Source organism: Vipera berus (genome assembly GCF_964194415.1).
Source record: "Vipera berus genome assembly, chromosome: 2".
Classification (NCBI taxonomy): Eukaryota; Metazoa; Chordata; class Lepidosauria; order Squamata; family Viperidae; genus Vipera; species Vipera berus.
The window spans coordinates 122889927-122897633 of record NC_138203.1 but is presented as its reverse complement, the minus strand read 5'-3'; the positions used below and the strand labels follow the sequence as shown (position 1 = coordinate 122897633).

Sequence of the window (7707 nt, the reverse complement as noted above, 5' to 3'; positions counted from 1 at the left end):
GTTATCAGATGACTGTAGTTGTAATACCATATCAATGATTTTCATTGGCTCAAGTATATTAGTGGTTATTTGTATGTGACGCGTCTGTGGATAAAAACAATTGCTTGCGGGATAGATCGCTGGATCACATGACAGTATATCGCGTTACAGAAACAGCCTGCTAATCAAGATGTGGTAATGCTAGTTGTCTCCAAACTATCTCTACTGCTATTCTGCAAGATTGGAGAAATGCAGCTACTACATCGAGCCCATGTAGAGCTAACAGAAGGCAGACACTGTTGTCCCTACACCGAGGCTCAAATATTGTCTCAACAACCACACAGAAGGTGTGACTTCATCAGAGCTACAAGAAGGGACACAAAAAGGAAACTTGTGTGGGAGGATTTTGTTGTTGTTAATTGTGTGCTGGTGGCTGACTCAATTATTTGCAAGATGCAACTATCCAAAAGCTTTAGGAATAATTTGACTAATGAATTACAGAGTACAAAACATATCAAAAGACTAAAAATAGAATCTACTCTATCATCACTGTGGAATCCGAAGAACAAAAAGCAGCCCAGGAAAAACTCATATATGAGCAGCACTGCTCTGAAGCTATCTCATTAAAACGTCCAGGAGAAAAATCTATTATTTCAAAGTATGTGGTGACTCCTGATACTATATTTTGAAATATCATTTTCAACACAACTGCTGGTGTTTTTTTGGCTCCAAAAACAGGATTTCATAACAATGTATTTCAGCAAACAGTTGTATCGATACTTAGTAGGCTTTTATACATAATCTTATAATAACCAATAGCCAGAGGGCAAAATAGTTGTTTTGAAGCAAGGCTCACCAATAGGTTTGCCAAGAAATATCACAGGCTGATTAATATTTTATCCATTAATACATATATGATTTGTTTTTTCCAGGTGTGTTTCTAAACTGAGTGATATGCCAGGCTTGGTTACCCTGATACTATTTGATACAGCATCTTCTAAAAGCTAAGTGATTGTGTAGTCTGTGGCAACTGTGAGTTGTTGAAAGCATCTGCTGCCCTCAAGCTGCAGCTCCTAGAGCTGTTTTTACTTGTTAAATTTATAATCCAGCTTTATTGCAAGAACTGAAGGCAGTGTATCTAAAGTTATTTTTTGCATCCTATAGAAATAAACCTGCAAGGTAGGACAGGCTGAGAGAGAATATCAGACCCCAAAACACCCAGTGGCTGAGGGTGAGCTACAACTAGGTCTTCTTGGTTCTGATACCATGAACACTACATGGGCTTTCAGGAGGCAGTTTCCAAATGTATGCCTAAAATTGGTTGCTATGATGCCAATGGAGGAAAGAGGGCAGAGCATGAGGCACTATTGTCCATGTATTATATACTAGACACAGAAGTGCCCATCTCTTCCCAAAGATACTTATAATTCCTATTAGGATCTTCAATCTGTGACTTGGCTTCTACATTTTACCCCACCCTCCCACTGAAGAAAACATTGTTGTGAATCTGTTTCTGTTTCTTTTGAACTTATGTTGAGTGCTGCCATCTGCTGCAAACAGGAACCTGAAGTCTTTCATTGAGGTTCACTGTAGCAACCTGGCTTCTTATGCCAGCATTCTAACTAGTAAATACATTATTAATTAAAGGTAAAGGTTCCCCCGCACATGCGTGCTAGTCGTTTCCGACTCTAGGGGCTGGTGCTCATCTCCGTTTCAAAGCCGAAGAGCCAGCGCTTGTCCGAGGACGTCTCCGTGGTCACGTGGCCGGCATGACTAGACGCCAAAGGCGCACGGAACGCTGTTACCTTCCCACCGGAGTGTTCCCTATTTTTCTACTTGCATTTTTACGTGCTTTCTTTTTTTTATTGAAAAGTTTTACAATACATTTTTTTAACAAGACAAAACCCCTCCCAACCCCCTCCCCTTTCCCCAACCTTCCCCAACACCTCCCTCCCTTCCCCCTCGCATTTTTACGTGCTTTCGAACTGCTAGGTTGGCAGAAGCTGGGACGAGTAACAGGCGCTCACTCTGCTATGCGGCACTCGGGATTCGACCCGCCAAACTGCCGACCTTCTGATCGACAAGCTCAGCGTCCTAACCCACTGAGCCACCGCCTCCCGTTTACATTATTAATTAGAGCTGCACAATTTAACTTCCTGTGCCAATTTGAAAGAGGCCACTGTAATTGCTTCTCAAAAAGGAAAACCCTTTTGGTCATTAAAAGAATAGCATCTGTTTAACGCTGGAGACACTTGTAAAGTGTCTCAACTAAATTTCATTTTTGATGTGCACCATTGTGCCCACCTAACAGAGGCAGAAGAGATTAAGAAGAGGTGGCAAAATTACACAGAAGAACTATACAAGAATGAGCTTAATGTCCCTGATAATCACAATGAGGTGGTCACTGACCTCGAGCCAGACATCCTAGAATGTGAAGTGAAGTGGGCCTTAGAAAAGCTGAGCAACAACAAAGCTAGTGGAGGTGACAGTATTCCAGCTGAGCTATTCAAAATCTTAAAAGACGATGCAGTAAAAGTGCTACACTCAATTTGCCAGCAAATTTGGAAAACTCAACAGTGGCCACAGGATTGGAAAAGATCAGTTTACATTCCAATTCCAAAGAAAGGCAGTGCCAAAGAATATTCAAACTATCGCATCATTGCACTCATTTCTCATGCTAGTAAAGTTATGCTTAAAATCCTACAAGCTAGACTCCAGCAGTATGTGGATCGAGAACTACCAGAAGTACAGGCAGGATTTCGAAGAGGCAGAGGAACTAGAGATCAAATTGCTAACATACGCTGGATCATGGAGAAAGCTAGAGAATTCCAGAAAAACATCTACTTCTGCTTCATTGACTATGCTAAAGCCTTTGATTGTGTGGATCATAACAAACTCTGGCAAGTCCTTAAAGAGATGGGCATACCAGACCATCTTATTTGTCTCTTGAGAAATCTATATGCGGGCCAAGAAGCAACATTGAGAACTGGACACGGAACCACTGATTGGTTCAAAATTGGGAAAGGAGTCCGGCAAGGCTGTATACTATCGCCTTGCCTATTTAACTTATATGCAGAGCACATCATGAGAAAGGCAGGGCTAGATGAATCAAAAGTTGGAATTAAGATTGCCGGAAGAAACATCAACAACCTAAGATATGCAGATGATACCACTCTAATGGCAGAAAGTGAAGAAGAACTAAAGAGCCTCTTGTTGCGGGTGAAGAAGGAGAGTGCAAAACTTGGGTTGAAACTAAACATTAAGGAAACCAAGATCATGGCATCTGGCCCTCTCAATTCCTGGCAAATAGATGGGGAAGAAATGGAGGTAGTGACAGATTTTATTTTCCTGGGCTCCAAGATCACTGCAGATGGGGAATGTAGTCAAGAAATTAAAAGACGCTTGCTCCTCGGGAGGAAAGCCATGACAAATCTAGACAGCACACTAAAAAGCAGAGATATCACCCTGTCAACAAAAGTGCGTATAGTCAAGGCTATGGTCTTCCCAGTTGCAATGTATGGCAGTGAAAGCTGGACCATAAGAAAGGCTGAGCGCCAAAGAATTGAAGCCTTTGAACTATGGTGCTGGAGAAGACTCCTGCGAGTTCCTTGGACTGCAAGGCGATCAAACCAGTCAGTCCTAGAGGAGATCAACCCTGACTGCTCTTTAGAAGGCCAGATCCTGAAGCTAAAACTCAAATACTTTGGCCACCTAATGAGCAGGAAGGACTCACTGGAGAAGAGCCTAATGCTGGGAAAGATTGAGGGCAATAGAAGAATGGGACGACAGAGAATGAGGTGGCTGGATGGAGTCATTGAAGCAGTAGGCGTGAGCTTAGATGGACTCCAGAAGATGGTAGAGGACAGGAAGGCCTGGAGGAACATTGTCCATAGGGTCGCGATGGGTCGGACTCGACTTCGCAACTAACAACAACAACAATTGTGCCCACAGTAAAAAAATGACAATAAAGATTATCTTACTAAAGATCATACTGAGACCTCAAGTGTAATTAAATAATCCCACCCCACCCATCTATATTATGGAAATACAGACATGCAAGGTATTATTGGCCTATATGAATAATATGCCATTTTATTCCACTTTATCCACTGTATCCCTTTAAAGAGCCAAACGGGCCTTTGGTTCTGAACAGGAGGGCAGGAATCAGAGATAGGGGGAAAAACATACTGCTGTATCATAATTTTTTCCTAATTTACTTTCTATTCCAGTTTGCATACTGTCTGTCCTACGTGTCACGAGCGCAACAAAAAAAAACCAGTTTGTGTCAAATTTGGTGGTTTTCTAGCGGTTAAGAGCAAAAAATGCAGAAGTTCCGAACGTCAACTAAAACGCAGTATGGCTTTTGCTCCACACCTTGCGCTGCAAAAGCCATGAAGCAAAACCAGGCTTTTACACTCTTAACTCCAACCTGATATGTACGAGAATGGAGACGCTCAGGTGCATTCAGCTACAGCCGAACGCTGCTTTTGAATTGGCAAGTGTGCCAGTCATTTCTCCGAAAGCACTTTTTAAGCCCAATGTATCTAAAGCAGGGGTCTTCAAACCTGGCCCTTTTATGACTTGTGGACTTCAACTCCCAGAATTCTTCAGCCCGTGTGCCTGGCTAAGGAATTCTGGGAATTGAAGTCCACAAGTCATAAAAGGGCCAGGTTTGAAGACCTCTGATCTAAAGAAAGGAAACGGGAGCAACGGATGACAGGAAAGAATGGAGGAGCCTAAACAATCAACAAAATAGTGAGAGAATGGATAGTTTTATCTGGGAAAAGAAAATAGGGAATTCGCTCAGCCTTTTTTAGGAAAAACAAGAGCAAAAGAAGCCCCGCCTCCCCGCCATCCGAGCCTCGCACGCTTGCAATTCCTCTAAAACCCCGAGAGGCGGGGCTATTGGCCATCCTCTCTAGATATCATGGGAGCTGTAGTCCAACGCATTTGCAACCCAGCTACTTCCTTTACATTTCCCACCACGGCGGTGCGTCCTTACGAAGCTTCCCCTCCCCTGATTTTTAATAGCCACGTCGAAAACTGCGACGCGGCCACGCCTCTGACCCTGACGGAGCAAACCTCGGCCTTTACCCTCCGCCCCCCCGCCTCTCTTTAGAAAACTCGCTCGCGATTGGGCGGAGGGCGCATTCAGACCACGCCCAGTTAAAGGGGGCGGGGCGGGGCTTCGAGCGTTCTCTATTTCTGCGTGTGGCCGAACCTTCCGCAGGCGGGCGCTGGTTTTGGGGGCTTGTTTGGTACGTATCGGGGTCCCTCTCCCGCCGAGCGAGCGAGGGAGGGGACAGGCCAGCGAGCCTGGTCATTCGGGAAGAAAGCAAAAGGCTGTTAAAAAAAGAAGGCGCTCCCGCCTTGAAATTGGTTCTGGCGCCTTTCTTCCACGGGGCGCGTTGTCCCCTGCATTTCGAAAGAATGATGGTGGGAGGAAGGGAAAGCCTCTCCTGCAAGGAGTGGGCGAAGCACCTTTTTGCTTTTTAATCCCCACATTTCTGCGGCGTCTTCCCATAGTACGCCTGAACGTAATTCGGTTTTACCTTGTCTGCTTTCCCCACCTTTCTTCGTGTCCTAGAAGCAGCCTACCTTTCCCACCCCACCCCTCTTTCCCGATTGCAAATTCTAGGATTTGCGGGCGGGGGGGGGAGGAGAGCGCAGCAGGACTAATATTGTAAGGGGCCATTACTATGGAGGAGGCTGCGCGAACGAGGATGGGGTTATCTGAGCGGGAGGGAGATGCACTGAGGAGGCCCTATAGAGCCCGAGCGGGTGCGTATTTGCGAAAGAGTGTGTGTAACAGGCATGGGCCTGTTCTGCAGCGTTACAACCTCCTGCCGTCTCCGAAGGAATTGCAAAAGGGGTGGTAGTCGGACTTGTTCTCCTGGCTGTCAGTCACGGGGCTCTTGAGAAAGCGAATTCATCCTTGGCATAATGTTAAAAAAATCTTAGGGAATTGAATTAAATAGGTATTTGATATGCCAATGCCTGAGGTTTGCATGTAGCTTTCCTCACTTTATTTGGAAAGTTTGCGGGCGGGGGGGGGGGGGGAGAAGGGAAGGCAGCACATAACTTTAATATGAGTTTGCTTCCAATCTCTGGGGGTGTGAGAAGTGGATTTTATCTTGTCATCTTATCTCTATGGTCTTTGAAATAGTTTTTCTAAGAAACCGATGAAAAATATTTCTCATGTTTTCCTTAAAGTAGGTGGGCAGCAGAGAGAAAGTACAGCGTGCCTCCCCAACCTGGAATAAATGCCGATTTAAATTTCTTCCTCTATTTTGTTGATGCACCAAATGTTTAAGTGGAATTGTGCAAGTGTTGCAGTGCTTCAGCTGTCCCTGGCAGTCGTGTGCTCTTTAATCTCCCTTTCTGCTTGCTCAATTTGCAAAACTCTTGGAAACTGCATAACTTACTACTTGAAAGGGGTTTTTAGTTTTATGTACATGCTTTTTAAAATTAAGAGCTGCAATCCAAAGGGTGTATGGTTTGGGGGACCTAAGGAATGAAATCTTAAGCATCACTATCCATTTTGCCCAAGTCCTATCCCCAAACTTCAAAAAGCCCAATTTTTCTGGTCTTATTTACTTGTGGTGGCATGAGGATCAGATAATGGATGCTGGTGAGCTTGTTGCATTCATGCTGTATAGTAAATATAGGAGAATTGCCATTCAGCTGAGTTCTACAACCCAGTTTAAATATATGCCCACAAACACAGACATAACAGATGTAGTCCTTGACTTATGACTGCAGTTGGACCAGATTTTGGGTCCTAAGGCATTCTGGTTGTAAGGCACCCACATGACCAGAACTAATTTTACAACATTTTTACAATGATTGTTAGGCAAGTCACTTCTGTAATTAAGCAAATGCATGATCATAAGTGGAAAACCCATTCCTTCAAATGAGTGTTTTTTTTACCAGACAACATCAAAAACTGCTGCAAATCATGGTCACAAGGCTGTGGGATGCTGCAATTGGTTGTAAAGTCAAGCTGATTGCCAAGCCCTTGAAATACAGTAATGTGATCGGCAGTGGGCATAATATTTTATTATGGCCAGAAGTGCTTTATGGGCCATAAAGCACCTATTCCAGGCTTGTAATTTTGAAGGGTTAAGTGATTGGTTGTAAGCCAAGGACTACTTGCATTTGTGTTTCAAGCTCAGAAGCCCATATAAGATGATTTGGTAATTAATCCAGAGCAGCCATATAATTTTTCATTTCAAACCAAGCTATGAAATGAATAAAAAATACCATTAGCCTGTACAAAGATGGCAAATAATCCTATATTCTTTTATTGCAAAGTTGCTACTTTTTTGCTGACAGCTTTTTCTTGATGAGGTCAGTAACAAAGGGACCTTAGATGCACGATGAATGATGATTATGACTACCGGTAAATCCACAAATAGAAAGTGAATTAGTGCAAATAATTTTGTGGGACAAATATACGGTTGGTTCTTCATTTTTTTTACAATGTAGTTCTGTCAGTGAGATATTCCCTTTTAATATATTTTGTGTTTCAATATTTGTGATTATGGGTTATTCACATTCCTAAGATGCTCAACTCATTGAAGACAGACTAACACACTAGGCACAAATAAAAAAGATGGTCATTCTGGGACTCTGTTGTAGTACACAAGTGTACAAAATGCTGCAGATAGCTTCCTTGATACCTATCAAATTTCCCACCTTGTTTACATTGAAAAGATAATTTAATGG

At 43.3% G+C, this 7707-nt stretch overlaps 1 protein-coding gene across 2 annotated transcripts in view; it reads left to right on the top strand.

Annotated features, from left to right (window-relative positions):
• Positions 1-5142: 5142 nt before the first annotated feature.
• The window catches only part of BCAP31 (B cell receptor associated protein 31), a 51651-nt gene continuing 49086 nt past the window's right edge, over positions 5143-7707 (top strand). For both annotated transcript variants that reach the window (XM_081315784.1, XM_081315785.1), the window contains exon 1: positions 5143-5237. The gene's annotated coding sequence lies outside the window, so the exon portion shown is untranslated. The remainder of the gene's footprint in view (positions 5238-7707) is intronic.